At 45.6% G+C, this 8507-nt stretch overlaps 1 protein-coding gene across 1 annotated transcript in view; it reads left to right on the top strand.

The window, feature by feature from the left end:
* Positions 1–287: 287 nt before the first annotated feature.
* APBA1 (amyloid beta precursor protein binding family A member 1) overlaps positions 288–8507 on the top strand; it is a 207746-nt gene continuing 199526 nt past the window's right edge. Inside the window, exon 1 of the mRNA XM_028117358.2 lies at positions 288–439. The gene's annotated coding sequence lies outside the window, so the exon portion shown is untranslated. The remainder of the gene's footprint in view (positions 440–8507) is intronic.

Here is an 8507-nt window from a genome sequence, read left to right as displayed (position 1 = left end):
GCCGCGCACGCCCACCCACGCCGGGGCTGGCGCGCTGGGGGCGGGCGACCGCCGGGGGACACCGCCCCGCTGCCTCGGGCTCGCGCGGCGCGCGTGCGCGCGGGTGGGCGTGGGAGGCAGGGGCGCTACTAGCGCCCGCGTGTGCGCGCGCGCTCCCCCCGGGCGCCCTCCCGCGCAGGCCGGCCCGGCTCGGCCCCCGCGCGCGTCACGAGGGGCGGGCAGAAGGGGGTGGGGCCGCGGACCGGAGGGGCCCGAGCGGCGGCTGCCGAGCCCTAGCCGGAGCTGGGCGAGGGCGGCTGCGGTCCCGGCGGCGGCGGGAGAAGATGGTGGCGCTGGAGGTAGGAGCGGCTGGAGCGGAGCTTTATTCCCAGGCTTGGCACCAGCGCTGTCATTAGCGCCGCCTGCTCCCGCGGGCCCGCGGACCCAGCTGTCAGGCAAGGTACCACCGCCAGGGAAGGGTGGGTTGGGGGGGGCTGCCCGGCGCTGATGCTGCCCCTGACGGAGCCCCGGTCCTTGCCGGGGGGTGCCCCCGGGCGCGAGAGGGGCTGCATGGAACAATAGTGCGGATGAGCGGGGACAGCCGGCGACATCCAGGGGGCAATGCCTTTAGCCATCGAGCCAACGGGGCGGGGGGAAGGGGGCGCTGAAGGCAGGGACGCCTGGTGTCCGGTGCGCGCTGAGATGCGGGGTTTTGGAGGCAGCAGGCGTGCCTGATGACAGTCATGGAAGGAGTGTGTGTGTGTGTGTGTGTGTGTGTGTGTGTGTGTGTGTGTGTGTGTGTAAAAGGTACAGCCAAGGGGATGGGGGTGGCGGACCGAAGGTGTTGGAGAATGACATTTCCAGGAATCCCCGCTAGGATCTCTCATCCCTTGACTGACTCTCCCTGAGAAAGAGTGTGGTGATGGCAGCGATGAGGTGGGCAGGATGCACTTGGTGCGTGTGTGGAGAGAGGCTGTGGGGTAGGTGTGGATTTGTAAAATCCCATGTGTGTGAGTGTGTGTATGTGTGTGTACTCGTGTGATTGCCTCCACGCTCGCCTAGCTGCGCTCCAAACGTAGAGATGTGCGGGTGCCCTGACTTGCTGCCACCCGCTGACTATGGGAGAGTGTTATTTTGACCCTGCAACTCTGAGTACAGTCTGTGTTCTGCTCTTGCGTGTGGACGGGATTCTCACTTCCCCTTTCTCTGGCTTCTTGACATGGGGATGTGGAAGTGTGCATGTGGATTTGGGTGCATGGCAGGGAAATGGGATCATGGTTACCCCTTCTGGGCTTGCTAGCCTTGCTGGATTTGAAGGGAGCTTCTATCCTGTGACACTTCTCTCCTCAGCCCCTGCTCTGTAAGGGTCTTAGATGCCCTGACTCTGCAGTTTCTATTGTTTATCTCTTGTCTGACCTGAAGGAGAAGGGTCTTTAATGGCCACATTGGTCTCTCGGTCCCCACAACTTTGAATGTCAACTAGATCTTCTCCTTCCACATTCCAACACTGGAAACCCTAGGGCTGAAGAATGGCTGATCTTTATGTCGGTTCTTGTAGAATGAACTCTGGAGGTGTGTATAGAAAGATGGGGTAAGGGGGAGTATTTAAAAAGAAGAAAAAGATTGTATCGAGAAATGTTTCATACCCCGTTGGTCAGTGTCACACAGGCAGGGCGTTTTCCTAAGGAAAAGGGATACTTTATTTCTACTGCTGGTGTCATCCACTCTTCCAGCTCTCACAATGGCTAGGTGGTGCCATGTATCATTCACAAACTGAAATCTCCTAAGACCCATGGTGATGGGGTCCTGGTATGGTGAGGTCTGGTTTCCTAGCCGATGTAGCCTGCTAATAGAGAATTTGAAAAATATCAGGCTGGCAATAACTCACCCAGTGGGAGCCAGGACACAGAATTGCATCCAGGGTCTATAGCTGTTTAATTGTCTCTGCGTGATAAAGATAGGCTTATGTGGGGTTAGGTAGAAATAGGCAGATAGCATATTCATGTGTGTGTCCACTGCATTTTGGCTCCCCAGTGCCTGTATTTCTCCTGCTGTATTTGTAGGAATTAATGCACCTCTACACTTAATATCTTGATAATGAGATTGGCCTGCTTAGAACATATTTAAATCACAACACCTTAAATTCTGCTGCATTGCTGTCAGAATCCAAACTGGCAGCCCGGATCCTCTTTGAAAAGCCTGTAGCAGTAATGACTATATAAGTAAATATATACCACGTTGGCCTCAGAGGGTTCTTTCTCTTTTTCTTTTCTAAAAAATTTTGTTTTGTTTTGCCAGAGGTTACATGATAATGCTATTACATTGAAAATAATAAAACTAGTGCTGTGCACGTATGTTTTTTTCTTCCTGTTTATCTTCTCTTAATTAATGATGATACATAGACCAGGTGCTCTTGAAACTGTGAACATTAAATTTCCCTATGTCCTTCAGCCAAGCCTTCTAAAATTTTAATGTGAGATTGTTGGACATCCTCCAAGGTATACGGATAGATTTATAAAAATGAATTTTGAGTCTTAGTTCTTTACTCCCTATTAGTTCTGCCAATGTCTTTCTGGGAAAAGTACTTATGGAATTTAAAAGTCATTTGAAGACGTTCCTTTTTTTTTTTTAAGCTGTTTTATGTTTGCAAGTAAAATCCAGAGATGTAAATGTCTTACAGGAAAGTTTAAGGATATTAGAAATTGACAAGGTAAATACACTGTTTAGAAGAAGAATAATGACACAACAACACAGTTGATGACTCAGGAATTAGTGATTTCCTTTCTAGTGTAAATATGATGATTTAAAAAATACAATGCCTGGCTTTTCCAAAGATTGGACTAGTAAGTTTAATGTTACAGCTTAATTCCTATAATTCAGTCTGGTAAACAAGTTGTACCTTGTGTGGATGCATTTTCTTCACTTAAAGTGCCATTAATGCTTTTCTATTATTGAGTCTCTTAAAGAAGTTATTTTTTTCAGAAAACTTGGAAGTAAAAGACATTTGAAAATTGGCCTGTGGAGCTGAAAGGAATAAACTATGTATGGTACCATGGGGAGATGAGACTTGTATCCCACAAGGAAAAAGTAGTTGTTGCTAAAATTGAGAGAATTTCAAGGACTAGAACCCAAAGTTAACCCTTTGGGTTCAAATCATTAACTCACAAATATTTAATTGCCTACTACCTCTCAGGCTCTGTGTACCTTTGGATAGAGTTTGGGAGATTGAGAAGGCCAGAGATGTGAAGAATAAGAAGACTTAGATCCTGCTCAGAGGAGGTTCATGGCCTGGAAGGAGAGACAGGGCATACCTGTAACTGACTATAAAAGTAGTGGCCACATTGCCCAAAATGCTATATTCCTTCAGTGCTGTGGGTGTTCATAAGATGTAACAATGACTTCCAGTGAAAGAGTTGGGGAAGGTTACATGGAAGAGGTAGCATTTGAGCTGGGATTTATACGGGTGGTGTTTGGGCTGGCAGGGAAGGAAAGGCATACTCGAAGAGGAATGAGGAGCAGAGACTTGGTGATGGGAAGGGGTGTGCTTGCCCAAAGAATGGTGTGGTTTGGCCAAGGCACAGGGAACGCCAAGGGATGTAATGAGAGGTAAGGGGACAAAGAGAGGTTTGTCCAAGGTTATGGAGAGCTTATGTACGGATTTCATTGCAGTAAGCACCAGGGAGCCGTGGGAAGTTTCTGAGGGAGAGGGTTGACAGGGTCAGAACTGTGCAATACCCCTGTAGCATTTTGTTGGGCATAATGCAAAGAGAAAAGACTGGTAATAGGGAGACCAGATAGAGTCTATCGTCAAATTAGGAGAAAGAGGAAATGAGACAGCAGGAGTGAAGAGGAAGAGACAGACTCAGACATTCAGACAGGGTGTGGGAATAATCTGAACCCTGAGCAGGGAAGTCAAAAGTCATCATGGGCTCAGCTGAGACAGGGATTGGGTCGTTGTCAGCGAGGAGGTTCAGAGGGGGATGAGGAAGAAGAGAAAAAAAGAGGTTTCATTCTGGGCATGACAGATTCGTCCAAGTGAAGGGACTAGAATACAGGGGTAGGTTTTCCGGAGAGCTACAGAGAGAGATTTGTGAGTCACCTACTTAGGAGTGGTTTTGATGCCTCAGGAATGGCTAGTGAAGAAAACGGAATGAAACAAAGCAGAAGGTAAGGGTAAGGATCCTCGAGGCATGTCTGTATGTGGGAGGGGAAAAGAGAAAGAAGATGATAAGAACAATATTAAACAAGGGACACCTGGAGCAAAATGGTGCGAGTCGTATGGTGTCCTGGAAGCTGGGAAAGGTGAGGAAGCCAGCACCATTCATACATCATTCATACGGCACATCCCATAGAGCTGAGGGTACAACAAAGGAAAAGCCATTGGATTTGATTCCTGGCTTTCCTGAATTATCTTCGAGGTAAATGGGAGTGGCAGCCAGGCTGCTAGGGGTCAAAGAGTCAGGGGTGGGGCGCCTGGGTGGCTCAGTCAGTTAAGTGTCTACCTTCCCATCAGGTCATGATCCCAGGGTCCTGGGATCGAGTCCCGCATCCGGCTTCTCCTTGCTCAGTGAGGAGCCTGCTTCTCTCTCTGCCTGCCACTCCCTCTGCTTGTGCTCTCTCTCTCTCTCTCTCTCTCTCTGACAAATAAATAAATAAAATCTCTCTAAGAAAATTAAAAATAAAGAGTCAGGGATGATGCATATGGAAAGCAGTGAAGACACACTTCCGTTTAAATAAATTGGGTGGCAAAGGAGGAAAGAATTTGATGCAGCAAAGAAGTGGCATACTATAGAGAAAGTAATGTTTTTAGTGTAAGAAGACTTGAGCCTACTTTATCACCAGAGAAGAATCCATAGAAAGGGAGAGAGATTGAAAATGAAAGAGAGAGTCTAAACAGACGGAATGGAATCTTCAAGAAGATGGGAAGATACTGGATGAAGGCAGAGGAAGGACTCTTGAGACAAAAGCATAGGGGTTTTGAGGTGGAAAGAGAATAATTTGACCATCGTCTTCTAAATAAAGTCAAAGGTCGACAGGTGGGCAGATTGAGACCATGAGTAGAATAATGAAGACTTGGAATATGCCTTGTGGAAATGTAGCAGTGAGTCACTTAGGGGCGAATAAAAGGTTACCATCTTAACTATGAAGTCCTGCTGCATTTGGAGAGTATGAATTTATAGTGGAACCAATTAGCCCTATATAAGCAGAGCTTGAGAACTACCTATATAATTTTTGTAATAGTGCACACTTAATGTTGTTAAATACAGTGGATCCTCTTTCGCTTAAACTCAATGAAAAGAGAAAAACGTTTACCTTTCAAATTAGCTGAATAAAAACCTCCACCTGAAGTATTTCCTGTGACACTTCTCTCTGAGGGATTGCTGACTTAAATCAATAAAGCATATAGTAAAAAAATGGGAAAAAAAAAACAAGTGTTTTCAAAAAGATGAGCTTTATAACAGCAGGATATGGCTTTACAGGGAAATGTGAAGTCGATTTTTCAAGAGAAAAACCAAATATAGCACCTCACCCAACACCATACTCATCATAAGCACTCAATAAATATTTGTCACATGAATAAATTTATTTTTTCAGTAAGCTAGGTATAATATCCAGATCTAAAATACTGCGATTTCTTTCTTATTTACACCGTGGACACTGAATGAGTTTCATTCCATGGCCCATACAAGTTTATGATAGATTTAAAACAATTTTATTTATTCATACCGGCTACATATGTTGAAGCTTTACAAAAAAAAAAATTTTTTTTTTTACAAAACCTTTTTTCACAAAATAATCATGTGTCCTTTAGATCCTTGAGCTATGGGGCTGTCGTGATTCCAGATGAGTTTATAGCACTTCAGCTGTGGTGAGTAATGATTTTGAGGTTCTCACGAAGAAATCATTTATTCATTCCTTCAGTAAGCATTCACTGAGCACCTCCTCTAGACCAGACACTATTCTAGGTGCAAGGGATACAGAAAAGGGGAAGAAGTCCCTATTTTTCACTGACCTTTTAGCAGGAGGAGATTAAAAAATAAATAAGCAAATATATAATATGTCGGGGGCGGTAAGTGCCATGAAGCATAAAGCAGGGAAGACGATAGAGCGTGACAATGTAGAGGGTACTATTATTTTCATATAGGGTGTTTAGGGAAGGCCTTGAGCAGAGAGAGCTTAATGAGGTGAAGGAATGAGCCACACAGATATTTAGGGGAAGGGCCTTGGAGACAAAGAGACTATCAAGAGCTAAAGGCCTGAGGTGGGCATGTGCTTGGCATGATCAAGGAACAGCAGGGAGGCCGCATGGGTCTCCTTGCTTCACCAGAGCATGTCCTTTCGTTCCTAATGGATGGCATGGTCACGTGGGGATCCTTGAGTGACACGGACAATGTGATGCTTTGCCTTTTAATATTTAATCAATTGCCCATAAGGCCATATTACCAGGTGCCATGTTTGGGCTGACCTGTGTGTGAATCACTGCTGAGAATATAAAAAGATGGATGTCCTCAAGCAAACATTTACATTAGAAAACTTGAAAACCAGCTCTCTCCAGGTCGTGATGTAGTTCTAGTTGGCTGGAGGTTGTCCCTCTCCTGGAACTGCCAAACAGGGCTCTTCTGCAGTTCTGAGTCTTCTTTAGTTATAGGGTTTCTTTCCTTCCTCCATGTTTCATGACCCATTCTCAAGCCTGCAGTCCTTGAGGCTCGAATATGTTTTGTTCACCTGGGCATACCCTACAGCCCACAGAAAAACTATTGTGTGTCAATAAGGGATCATCAGGTATTTATGGAAAGGAATGGATGAGACATTGCCAAAGACGTAAGTCACCCAAGTATAAAGAATGAGGGTAAAGCTCTTTCACCTTGACTTTTGCAGACAGCTGGTTTTCAAAGAGGACACAGAATCACCACATGTTGCTGAAGTAGTTTACGCATGCAGGGCCTGAGACAAGGACTTGGGTGCAGGTAGTTTTTTGGGGAAGATGATCCCAAGAAGCAAGAAGCAAGCTCCGGAGGCACCGGAGAAAGCCCTTGTTGTAGATGAGTAGAAGGCAGAGTGGGCTAGGAGTGGGAGTCTGTCAGTGTGCCTGGGAATGTCCATCAGAGCTTTGGGGGGACCTCCAAAGTGGGGACACAAGACAGGGCATCACATCCTCCATTCCATATGGAGCAGAGAGAGCATAAAGAATTTTTTAACAGATAAGAATCCGTTTGATAGCAGTTATTAGTGTTTTAACTGGGGGATTTTAATGTATTGGGATAGCTACCTGCACTCCAGTTCCCTCATGAGCCAGCCCTGAAGAGCCTCAATTACCTGGGAGGCAGATTACCGTATATGCCCATGTACAAGGTACCCACAATTATAAGATGGTCCCCAATGTTCCAAAGAGATGGTTTTAAAAAAGGCTTTACACCAACTTGAAAACACACATTTTAGGGATACAAATAAAGGGTGAAATGTCTACTTGTATTTAATTTATTAATTTGCTTGCATATTTTTAAAACCACATTATATACAATTAGTAATTTAGAAAATACGACCTCCTTCTCCCGTCCCATTGTAAGAAATCATCTACTCAAATCTTCCACATGCTTCTTTGGCTTCAGAGTCTTTTTCATCATTAGGCCACGTTTGGCATATTAATTTCTATCTAACTGGCTCGAAATAAAGTACTTCTCAAATGATGCGACCACTACAAACTATCCCAAGCCCTGTGTGTCCACTTAGATAACATATGAACAGTTGTTTTTTCCTTTCTTCCTCTGGGGCACATTCATGATCTCCACAACCCAGCACCTCTGAATGAATGACTTGTATGAGGACATCCAGTACAGGCAACTGTGAAGAAACGTTTACTTAAATTGGTATTAAAATCTTGGCCTCCTTGGTGCATGCATGCATGCCTCCATCCATCCATCCATCCTTTCTCACTCACGTGACCTCCAGAAGCATCCCTGTCCAGTATCCATGGCAGTTATTTCAGGCTACTTCCCCCAGACAGTTCTCAAGTAACCTCTGAAACCTATACTTCCTTTTCTTTTTTTTTTTTTTTAAAGATTTTATTAATTTCTTTGACAGAGAGACACAGCGACAGCAGGAACACAAGCAGGGGGAGAGGGAGAGGGAGAAGCAGGCTTCCCGCGGAGCAGGGAGCCCGATGCGGGGCTCGATCCCAGGACCCTGGGATCATGACCTGAGCCGAAGGCAGACGCTTAACGACTGAGCCACCCAGGCGCCCCCTATACTTCCTTTTCATGAAATCTTCAGGCTTACGGGACAAAATGTTTTTGACATGGTCTCTCCCTTTAAAATCCGTTGCCATCCCATCCAGCATTAATGAATTGCTTGATTTCAGCCCCTGTTATCTTGGAAATAATGGGCTCTTTGCTTTGGGGTGTTCACAATAAAGGAATTGAGAGAATGCCTCAGAAGGTGGGAGCTTTCTATGGAGTCAAACATAAGGCGACTTTCCTTTTTCAAAATCTAATTTTGGGTGGTGGTAAAACCATCCCTGTCCACTAAAC

Source organism: Eumetopias jubatus, unplaced genomic scaffold (assembly GCF_037043125.1).
Source record: "Eumetopias jubatus isolate StellerSeaLion01/CBP00866 unplaced genomic scaffold, mEumJub1_p1.0 scaffold_15, whole genome shotgun sequence".
Taxonomy (NCBI): domain Eukaryota; kingdom Metazoa; phylum Chordata; class Mammalia; order Carnivora; family Otariidae; genus Eumetopias; species Eumetopias jubatus.
Note: the sequence above shows the minus strand (reverse complement) of the source record. Positions and strands in the feature narration are given on the sequence as shown.